This window comes from Anas acuta, chromosome 1 (assembly GCF_963932015.1).
Source record: "Anas acuta chromosome 1, bAnaAcu1.1, whole genome shotgun sequence".
Classification (NCBI taxonomy): Eukaryota; Metazoa; Chordata; class Aves; order Anseriformes; family Anatidae; genus Anas; species Anas acuta.
This window is the reverse complement of record NC_088979.1, coordinates 159,816,556-159,828,833: the sequence shown is the minus strand read 5'-3', so window position 1 is coordinate 159,828,833 and position 12,278 is coordinate 159,816,556. Positions and strand designations below refer to the sequence as shown.

The 12,278-nt window shown below is 32.9% G+C and overlaps 1 protein-coding gene across 8 annotated transcripts in view; it reads left to right on the top strand.

Moving 5' to 3' along the window:
- ANKS1B (ankyrin repeat and sterile alpha motif domain containing 1B) overlaps nt 1-12,278 on the top strand; it is a 433,040-nt gene that overhangs the window by 278,677 nt on the left and 142,085 nt on the right. The gene's annotated exons all lie outside the window — the stretch shown is intronic.

Here is a 12,278-nt window from a genome sequence, read left to right as displayed (position 1 = left end):
ACTGTATCCCATTAGTTTATAACTAAATACTTTGGACTATCCACAATGTTGTTGGCAAGTTTCACAATCTAAATATGCACTGTGTGAAAAAGTGACTCTGCTGTAGAGCTACTACATGGTATTTTCACTGCAACTCACTAGATTCTGTACTGTAGTAACAAAAGTGCATAAAAATGGCCATACTGAAACAGATCAGAGGCTCTACCTAGCCCACTGGGCTGTCTATAAAAATTACTTTAAACAGGTGACGAGGGAAAGCTATGTAAAAAGGACAAGTGTATTACAAGCTATCTGCATGGTATTCTTCTCATCATTAATCAGGCTCAGCTGAAGGATTTCTGGAATTGGGCCATTTATTCACAACTGGTCCTTTTCTTTCTTACCTTGAAAAGCTTACAAACATCATCAAGTTTTGTGATCTTACTGTTAGTCCTCTTTCCTCTGAAATGTATAAATATATTGAACAGCAGGTGTCTATTCACAAATCTACTCAGAAATTCACTAGGTACCTTATTCCACTGTGAAAACTGTGTTTTCTTCTACAGTTTCCTATTTTAACCATCTATTTGGCCATAAAAGAACCTCTTCTTATGGCATCATTCCATGATTGGTTTTTGTTTGTTTGACTGTTGTTTTTTTGTTTGTTTTTGTACAAGCCTTTTGAGATTGGGTTTGTCTAAAGACTTCAGAAATCCAGACAAGCTGTGTCAAGCATATATCATCAACTTTATCCATGTATTTTTGACTGTTTCAAAGAGTTCTAATAAGCTTTTTAGATATGAGGTGCCTTTACACTTTGACGCTTCCTGGTTGTATTTATCCATGTGTCCACATGGATACATTATTAATGTATTATTAAATTCTTACTAATTTGCCTTGGACAGACTTAGAGGCCTTTATTTCCACAAATCTTCCATTAACTCTTTTTTTTTTTTCTTTTTTCTTTTTTTTTTTTTAATTAGCATCATTTTTTTTCACCATCAGATAGCGAGGTCTTCAAGAAGTTCATCCTTGAATTCCTTTTCTACTTATCTTTCTCTGTTCTATGGTTCATTTTACACTTCTATCATTTCTTTCAGTCATCTCTTTTACAAACTGAAGAGTTTTGCAAAATGGCTAAACTTAGCCATTTCATACTTTCAGAATTCCTTGTCCTGTATCTTTCTAGTGATTCTCTGTGCAATTGTGATTGTACACAGAATGCCAGCTGCACAATCCTAATTTCAAAGTCAGAATTACTTTATTCATATTAAACCTGCACCTATGGATATAAATAATAGTGACCTCTGTATTGAACTTAGCTCTCAAAGCTCTTTTGAGGCCTTAGACAGCTAATGCACCTACAATGTAGAACTTAAAGTCTCTGCTTAAAAGACTTGAAAATGGACCACATACTGCATTTAGATTTCTTGACAAGGTTAATGTCTCACTTAGCAGCCTCCCCATCTTCTCCAACAAAACGGATAGCAACTTCACAGCTTGACTGGGTAATACACACCAAATGGATGGATTTTTTACAGTGCTCACTTGACAGCTTAATTTCTCATGCTCTACAGCATAAAAGATGCCTATTTCTTAGGAGGGCTGTCCTTCAGATTTTGTTTGACAAATTATTCTGCAACTCTTCTCTTGTTAATACTTAATTTCCCAAGTGTACCACTCTGTAAAGGCAGATTTTTAGGAAGAATGAAACGTTACATCTCAAAAACATATTCTTATACATTGCAGTTGCAGACCTACAATTCTCATTCCTTTTCCTCTCTGACTCAGAGCCCTGTGCTAGATTTCAGGTCGTTGAAAGAATTAAGACTGTGTTTGGAGCCACAGTCCTTTCTGATCTCCAAGAGACACTGCTGAATGATAAAGATGCCCGTAGCTCTTCTTGTAGTTGCTTTGTAAATGGGACCAATTTGGATAATCAGAAGAGCTTTCAAGACTGTAAGTCTGCATTAGCAATAGTCTGTGGGATTTCAATTTATTAGGAACCTTATTAAAAATAATTTCTATAGTTGTTTAATTTAAAAAATTATCTGTATGACATTTTCTTGTTCATGCCTTTCCAAATATTCAGGAGCATTTTGCTAGTATAATTGATTAAGAAAGTATTTGAAATTAATTTATGTGAAAAATATTTTTAAAACAGCTACAAAGATACACATGTGCACACATATATGTATATATTTATTTATATTTAAATGTATGTAACTTGAAAATAAAGAATTATCCAGCAAGCTAAATGATGGACTCACCCTTCAAATATAAGTGCCACTTTTACAGAGACAACCATGTTTATGTACTAGTCCAATGTCTTGAATTCCAAAGGTTCTAGGTAGTGTAAAATGATTGAGAATCTTTCTGCCATCCTACAAAAGCAAATGGGCTGGTTTCCTAAAAAACAGATATCTCTACCCAATGAAAATTTTGTGGGAATCTCTAAAATTCTTTGCCAGGCAGGCTAAACTTTTGGTTTTTACATTCATTAGTCAGGTAATAATCAGTGCATTAAGACATTTAGAAGAATCTTTTCTACTACATTTGTGGTGTTTTATGTGTTAAATAACTGCAATTTTGAAATGGCTAATTCACAGCCTTTATTGATATGATAAAACATGAAAGAAACTTCCTAAAAACATTCAAATTCTCTGGCTTATCTGTTTACAAAACCATCCTAATTTGCTTAAATAATATGGTCAAGTATTAAGCAGTTTTTTTGACAACAGGATAGTTGCTTATACATTTGAAATCACGTATATTGAAGATGGGTCTGAAACAAAAGAGTTTTCATCATGGTGCATGATTTCTTGCTGCATTATTTCTTGATGAGCTAAGGCATGTATATAGATTTGCTCACTTGCTCCTACATTAGCAGAACAATGCCTCAAATGACATTACATTAATTTGTGTGAGCTGCTACAGTTGTAAGTAACTCTCTAAATTACTCTATTTGCCTTTGAAATGGGATCAGTAAGATCGCTGCATGTATTTAAAAAAAAAAAAAAAAAAAGCTATGAAATATTATACAAGTAGTATTTTTTTCCTATACACAATAGCTGTGTAGATTTTGTTATCCAGAGCACCCACAGAGGTCTCAAAAAGGTTTTAATAATACCCATTTTTGTTCCTTTTGCAAGGATGATATACTTAACAATTGCAATTGGGTAGTAAATTTGCTCCATTGGATCTTGCATTTTAAGAGATTCTGCAGTCAGATTCTTTCTGCTTTGAATACTGCTAGCAGCTCCATCAGTCACTCAGTTTGTAAATTCTTGCGGATTTTACTGATCATTTAGAAATGGTTGTTATGTTGTAGCAATGCAGTGGCAGTCTCTAGAAATTGTAATAGAAGTGCTTTTATCCTCAACAAATCCACATACCAGTATTGTAACTTTATTTTATTGTAACTGTTTAACTTTTTTGTACAATTTCTGCATGTAACATTTTGAATAGATAGTGGTCTTGGCTTCTTGAGTGATAATATGTACAAACTTCCATCTGTTCCTCATGATAATGCAAAATACTTTTTAAATATGCCATCATCTTTTGCCTACACTGTTATTTGCAAAAGATCAGGAGACAATGTAAAACATGGCAATTTCTTCAAGTCATCCTCTATTTACCTCTTTCTACTTCCATCTTGGATCATAACAGTGTTTAGATAGGGGAAAGGCGGAGCAAAAACACTTCTAGTTTAAATACAGTTCAAATACAAGGGAAGAAAAGAAGAGAAAGCACTTGTACTGTGAGGATTTTCACAGCATTTACTTTTTTGATAATATAATTCTTTGTTAGTCCATCCAGTATCACTTTAAACTACAGATTATTTAAGTAAAAGAGACTATATAAGTATTTTACAATAATTTCCCTGATGCTGTATTTATATTTCCTTATATTTTGACAGTAATTTAAAATTTTCATTTCTGATTTTAAAAATATAGTAAAATAACAGTTTGATCATTAAATCAAGTAACTGAAATTTGCAATTTCTTTTAGTGTTTCCCATTTCCTCAATGTATCTCTGATTTTAAAGATTTCAGTCATATCAAAATTATGTAATTTTTAACGAGTTCCCACTTTTTTGAGGTAAATCTTTGCTCTTATATTAGAAATCTTAAATCTCCCCCTCCCCCCTTTTTTTCTCTTTCTCTTTCTCTCTTTTTTTCTTTCTCTCTGCCCCATCTGCTCTTCAAAACAAATTATAATCAGGTAGTGATTGGCAGCAATTTTTAGCAGTAATAATCAAAGCTGAGCAATTTTAGCACCTATTGTGTTCCACCTGCAGGATCATTTTCTTGTCCTGTAACACACTAGGTAGCACAAATGATTGATTTGTAATGCAAGATAATTTTTTTATTAACACTCTGCCTAATGCTAGAGCATCATCTCTGAAGAGTATCATCTCTGAAGTATCCTAACAAAATCTCCTTTCATTCAGGCAGCAAATAAATTGCCTTATCATCTGATTTTCTGTCTAAAATGTTAGTATTCTATAAAAAGGTTCATACTTCAAGATTCAGAATGTGATCTTTCTGGAGAGTACAACAGAAGAAGCTCAAGCCAAGAGTTCTTACTCCCTTTAAATAAGCTAGAAAATAACCTCTCTGCAGAGCCTACAAGCTCTCTACAAAAAAAAAAACAAATATATATATATATATATATAAAATAAATAGTAACTAAATATTTTGTTGCCCTAGGCAACAACTTGTTCTGCCTTTAGTATCTTAGAAAAGCCCTGAACAAAGAGTTATATTTTATCAAGTTAACCTTTTCAGTGTTGGGGAGCCTGTAGGAAAACCTGGTTTCTATTTTAAAATAATGTCCTTTTTCATATCATTCAATCTGGTGTTTAGATATTTTAGACACATCGTACTTCAAATATGGCCCCCCAAACATGCAGTCTAAACATTAATTACATTAAACATTCATTACAATAATAATTGTACATTGTAACAGAAGGTAGATTCTTTAAAAAGGTTTAATTATGAGTACTTAAATTTTGTTTTCTAGGCAATTTATGATAGTTTTGCTGAAATAAAATGCTTGTTTCATATGTTTTCATTTTCATCCCCATAAACCTACCTCTCATAGTTTTAGCTTGTCATTTTAAAAAGGATTATGTTGACTGAAGGTCTGTATGAAATACCTGAAGTTCATCATAGATAAAAGCAAGTGAATATACCAATGTAAATATTGTAAACCTATATTTCTGCCTTTACTTTGAAGAAATTTGGCCAGTTATAAAAATCATAAAGAAGTATCCCCTGTTTGCAAGGAAATCATACTAGTGAATGTTTTACATAATGTTTTCAAGGGCTACAGTACTATTCTGGTGCTTTTAAAAGAATACTGGGATTTTCGACAAACTTTCTTTCAGCATTGTGCAAAGGAGAAATCATTCCCCTTTAAAGTTTTTTTGTTTGTTTGTTTTTTGTTTGTTTGTTTCTACTTCTTCATTGCCTTATAAGATATTGTGATGGGTTGACATTTCCCATAAAAAATCCCAAGAATGTATCAGATCTTGACTTGCATCATTTGTCTTCTGTTCACCACTGGTTTTAATAGTTAAGGGTACAGAGGACTCAATGGCAGTCATTTTAGCTAAAGGGATGTTGAAATTCAGAGTCATTTTAGAAATATTCTCCATGCACAGCAGATTTTGTTAACATTCTCAGGTGTAAGACCAAATGCAGTGCTGTTCCATGTAGACCTATCAGAGTGATTAATGTACCAGAAATAGGACAGCAGCATTACCCTGGGTCTTCTGCCTGATTCTCCCTTCTCACATTGTTCACCGCCAGCTTGGATATCCCTGCAATCCTCTGCATTTGTATCATACAGACACAGCCTGGATTTCAAAAAAGAGTGAAAAGTATTATACCAAGAGTATTAATAGAAGTAAGGTCAGAGTTTTTGAACACAATAAGGACGAGAGGAAAGGAAATATTCATATAGCTGGAAACAATGTATTGGTTCTATTGTGGCCTACAGCCAACAGGGCTTGAGTCCCTAATGTAATCTTAAAGGATTTTACTCTTCGTTGTTTTTAACTTTCAAAGGAAAAAGGGTTCAGTCACTTTTTATAAGAGGCAATTCAAAATAGCTGGTGGTGCTGAGAAACCTTTCTTATTCACTCTGCATTATTTCTAGTATATCTAACAATTAGATATTGTTATCTCTAGTTGCCAGTTTTCAACAAATGTAGATACCATATTGGCAGCCCCACTGTTTACACCTTGAATGGTTATTGACAGGTATTTATGATCCCTTTCATAATCATCAAGTCATCACAAGACTATGTACATTTAACTCCTGATTTATATTCCTACATTAGTTTGCACTGTTCCTTGCTTCGTTTAAAGAATGTTCTTAATATCATGTAGAGATCTTAAAAATGCAGCATTCATCTAAAAGTCATGTGTTGTATAGTTTCAAACTCAATTCCATAATTTGAAAAAAAAAAAAAAAAGAGAGAGAAAACGCAGTTAAAAAACTATATGTGCAATGATATTCAGTGATTCAGATAATAAATTATAACATAGCTGTTGCAAATCTGTTATTAGTCTGTTAATAGAAAATGAAAGATCTTTCTGTTTTTATGGGGTTCAAAATAGAAAGTCAGTCTCAAAGTCTCTTACAGTATTTATCCATTTTTGTTCATCAATGAGTTAAACATCTGATTTAGATGCAGTAAGGAGAGAATCTAGTGAGAAATATAGTTTAATCTTACATATACTATTTTTTAAATGTTGAAAGATGGACCAGAATCTATCTGAGACAGAGTTATGTTCCACAATTTCATTCGTCAGAAAAAGGGCATGCACCTGTTTTCCAGATAGCTGTTTTTATTATTGTAGAAGAGTTAGGCCAAGTCCTTGGCCATTCTGTTTTCCTTAGAGTCTAGAGTGCACGCTACCATTTCAAACAGCAAATTAAAAAATAAGCATATTGTACAGATGCAGGTGATCTTCTATTGACTGTCTGGCAATCACCATAATTGAAAACAATTTCTTGTCATCCCCTCTTTCACAAGCATGATCTACTCAAAGATGTAAAATCTTCTGTCATAATGTCTTTGTTTCAAATACCTTTCAGGAAAGCCATATATATATATATATATATATTATATATATATTCATATATATATATATATGTACACTCACGTGCACGCATAAAACAACAGCAGAAGAATTACACGTATCTAAGTACTTTAAACATTTGTGTTCCCACATGCAATATGGTTCTACTGTGTTTTCTGTGAACGTAACCAAACACAAGGCTTGTGCTTCCTGTCTTATGAGTTACATTTAGTTAAGATTTATATAAGCAATATCAAAGTCATACCCGAGGAGGATGGATGACAAAGCATTGGGCTAGTTCATAAATTTACATTATTAAAGAGTAGTCAGAGATCTATGCTGCTTCTTCTGTTGAAGCTGAGAACAATTTGCAAGCAGAAATAATTCTTCTTACCTGCTTTTAATAGCAAAGGTCATTATCTTGGGTTATCTGCTTTGATCTGTGAACATTTTTTTGTTAATCTGTGGCTCCCTGGGAAGTAGAAGCAGTAAGATGTGACTTAATGTGAGAGGAAAAAAAAATGACAGAAATTTTGTTTGCCTCTAAGCATATGGAGTGGTTGGCTTTGGAAATTCACTAGAACAAAAGCGTGGGAAAGAGGAAACTGTGAACAGGGGACAGTAGTAAATGGGGGAGTTATAAGCAAGGATGAGATGTCAAGAGTGGGAAACAACTGTCATTAGATTTCTTAGCAAGAAAATTTAGAAATATATAGTGGAGTAACATACACGGGGTATATAAGTATCTTTAAAAATAAAAAGTAAAAAAAGATTAGGTGAAGTCCTTACTTTATATCTATAATGTGAATATATGACCACACTACTATATGGAAAGTTTCAAATATTCAGAACTATTTTCACAATTAGGTTTTCCATGTTTTCCTTTGGTCTTCATATTTGTTAGCTTGCTAGGTCTTTGTGGCACATAATCATCTTCATGGATGGCTAGAGAACTCCTAGAACACTCTAAAATATGATCTGAAATTTTATTTTCTCTCACTATTTTTCCTACTGTTATTAGTAAACAATTACAGGATATCAAAATGATAATTTATCAAAAATGTGGAAGGTGACCACATCATTTATAGAAGGAATAAAACATTGGATAGTGTTCCAGGTAAGATTTGTGTCAATGATACCTTGATATGAGAAGCAGTTTAAGGAATATTCGTTAAGGGTGTTTGATTTAAGCTAAGGTTCTGGGCAAAATATTTTCCTAAGGATTTTGGTCTAATGTAATTCAGCTTTTCACCATAACATTTTGAATGGTTTCAGAATTCAGATACAGAAGCAAAACAGCTGCTGTTTTCTCTGCATTTCCCCAGGGATTTAACAGAAATTATTCCAATGTGTCAAGGATAAAAACCCTTCACTGTCTTGCAGGAGGTGCTGTTAAGCAAAATAGCTGAGATTTTGTGTTTATTGCTGACAATTTTTTTATATTTCCATAAGTAACACATTTTTAGTGTTTCTGTGTTGTTGTTGTTCTGATAAATACTTTTTTCTGTGTAGGTACGCAATGAGCTACTGTTATTTCTCTTCTGAGTGTCAAAGAAGATATTGCTCATAATTCAGTACAGATCTGTTAATAGAGCAATGAAAAATTTTATTTGGTTCTGAAACTCACTTATTTGGTTTGACTGTACATGTAGCAATTATCAAGACAGTAAATATACTCAGAGGGCCTGAACTGTAAATCTTCTGATGGGAAAATGTCAATGTAAGTTTAAATGAACAAGAGAATCAGAAATGTGTTTACAGATGCTGCAGAAATCTGTCATCAGAATCACAACAGGCATAATTCTGATATCTAAAATCTTATACACAAATTCAATCTTTGTCACATCCTACTGATGTTTTTAAAGTAGCAAAATTAAAAATAAAAAATAAAAAAATGAATACCCTTCCCAATTATCTGTCAAAGTGAGTGTAGGATGATGTGGCAAAGGAGATATCTCTTTATAACAAATCATTTCACTTAAATGTAAAAGAGATGAGTATTTCTGATAATACCCAGAGTCAGTCTTTAAAGGCAACTAGCAGTACAACAATAAAAATGTAGCATGCTTTATTTACTTTAGAAGCCAGCTGACACTTATCTCAGAAAAATGTCATGTAGAATCAATTCTTTTTATTGTTTGTGTTGTTTTCTGCTTCAGCCTTTTTGTCTCGAAGGGCTGTTTCCAAGAAAATGTTTCAGAGCTCTGTTTGCTCTCACCATTAGTTTCCCACCTGAGTTCCTAGTCCTGTTTAGCTGACATGCTGAAAGTAAGTTGTAATAATACATAAAGAACAAATGCTGCTCAGTGCAATGTACATTCTGGCAAATACGTGGAGGTTTTGTATCTCCAGTGCTTTCACCAAAGCAGTGTTGCAAGCAGCTGAGAAGTGGCTCGGGGATATGTATGTCATTGTGTGTGCATGCATGCATATGCTGTGCGTAAAGTTCTGGAAATCTTCTCAATCTCCTCAGAAAACATAGTGATATTTTAGTAATCCAGCATGCTTATTCAATTATTTGATATGAAGCTCTTGAGAATGTTTTAAATGTATGAACTAAAGTTATTGTTGCAGTAAGGTACAGTGAGGTGTGTAGGTAGTATGTAAAGATGTATGTAGTAACATAAAAACAAAACATACAGAAATGCTGAAGAACATGCTATACCTTAATATATCTTTAAACAATCTGCTTCTTGTGTTATGCTTAACTTGCTCATCTCCTTTCTCCCCTGGCTTTTATTTTTTTAAGACTTTTCCACTGCCAGCCTTCACACAATATTACAGTCATATGAGTCGTATGAACAACAACAACAATAAATAAATAAATAAATAAAAATAAAAAGAGAGAGTGAGACCAATAACATTCCCATACTCTGGACCCAACCAGTCTCTTTCTTATGAAGGATAAGCAGAAAGAACCCCAGATACATTGTTCAGTATTTTAGAGTGTATCATCTAAATAGCCATTTTGCAAATGCTTTTAATTTCCAAATGAGGTTTTAAGACACACCTTTATAAAATTACGTCCAAAAAAGGCAATGTTGGGCAAAATTCACAACTGTCTTTCAACTGTACTTTATCTGTACACTTTATTAATTAGTCTCTTTGCATATTCCAGTCATTAATTGGGTGGAAGCAAGACACTACATTGTTAGAAAAAACTCTACTTTTCGTATACGTGTTACAGTTCCTTGCAATGATTGGTGCTATAGTGCTCAATCATGGATATCTCGGAAGCTTGCCATGCCCTTTTTTTTAATTTCTGCTAAAACAATAGAACAAATAGGCTTAAGGAGTGATAATTTTTCATAACAGTATCACAGTTCTGAAAAGAAAATTCATCTCTCTTCTTGAAATATATTTTTTCAAACTTAAATTATTCAAAATGTTAAAAATTACATTAGAAAATCCGAAACATGCAAAAGTATCTTCTTGAAAATATATTTTATGTAGCAAAATGATAACTTGAAATTTCAAGCATTCTGAAAGCAATCATTTGTGTTTTCTTTAACTTGTATAAAACATGCTAGGTCATATTCTACTTTAGCACAAGTGGGATTTATGAAGACATGAAATTTCAGTTGCTGACCAGATCAGTGTAGTTCATATTTACAATGCATGGTCATAGGAAATACATGTCTAGATTCTCACTGTAATCATTGAAGAAATGCAGTCATTTCTTTGATATGAATCATCCCATCTTAAAGCAAGTGCTTAAATTGCATCAGATGAGTCATGTCTTAAAAGTGTCTATTTCTCTCTGCTAAGTTAAAAGGATCCTTACTCAGGTACTGAGGTTGTTGTTGTGGATATTTTGTTCCATAAAATTAACATCCCTCTAAATCTGAACATGGTGTCATACATGAGAGAATAGAAATTAGTGACTAAAAATATGATAAACAGGAAACATAATAAGCTATATTCAGGAAAAAAAAAAATACAAACAAGCGAACAAGCAAACAAAGAATAGCACACAAACAAAACAGTCACAGTATAGAAAGTTCTGAAATGAAACCTGGTTCCTGGGGAACCCTGTTTCACTATTGTGGAAACATACAGGATAGTCTTGGTACGTTCAGAGAAAGTTATTTTAGCTCGCCATTGTATACCAACACATTGTATCATGAAATATCACTGGCTGTGCCAGACTGTTAAATACAACCTACTCCTTAGGAAAATCATATACATCTATTTTTCTTTTATTTTCCTGTAGCTATCTGCCTCATTTACTGCTATGACAATTATATTACAAAACAGAACAATTTTTGCCCTATCTTTATAAACCTACAGTCTTTGGTATTGAAAGAGTGGCTAAAGTAAATAGTATTTCTCTTTTAGTCTCACTTTTCAAACATGTCACTTTTGTGACAAAATGTAGAATGATCCCATATAAAACAAATTTTCAGGTTCTCTTTTTAATTTCCTGTGTCCTACCCTGAGATCATCAGTCAAATTCTGTGTTTCTTATTCATGCAAGGTAATCCCATTCAGCATAGACCCTAATCTGATGGCTGTGCTCTTCACAGCTGTGCCTACAGGAGCCTGGAAGTATTTGAACCTAAATGCACTTCCTAAGGATAAGTTTTATACAAGATGATACTTTGTAAACTTAATCACAAGAAAATTAAAGTTCATTCTGTGTTTGGCAGTTAAACCAAACACTTGCTCAGATTATCTCTGTATATGTCTCCCAGGTTCACCTAGTACATATGCTTTACATCTGTGACCTATAAAACTTTTGCAAACATTTTTCTAGTGGATTCTTTCTTAGAAAATGTGTACCTGTGTGGCATAGAAGGAATTAAATCTGATTACATTTTCCTAAAACTGAGAATAGATGAACCACACATGCATAATCACCAGCTCCCTCCCATATTCCTACAATTAGTTTAGAATACAAGTTTGAATATATTGCTATAAAAAGAAAGTATCTAAATATATTTTGTATTGTCATTGATATTTCTGTGCATTATTTTCATAATATTATCAATACTGCTATGAGGTACAGAATGGATATGACAGAACTCTATAGGTTTGAAGTAAAACACCAAAAGCATGTCAGAATAATGTATTAGAATAACAACAAATTTTAAAATTTCATTAAAAACATTTAAAAAGTTATTTAAAGCAAAAATTGTTTATGCCATGTATAAACCTAGAAGACTGTATTTCAGAATGAGCATCATCAGATGATGCATTTAAAAT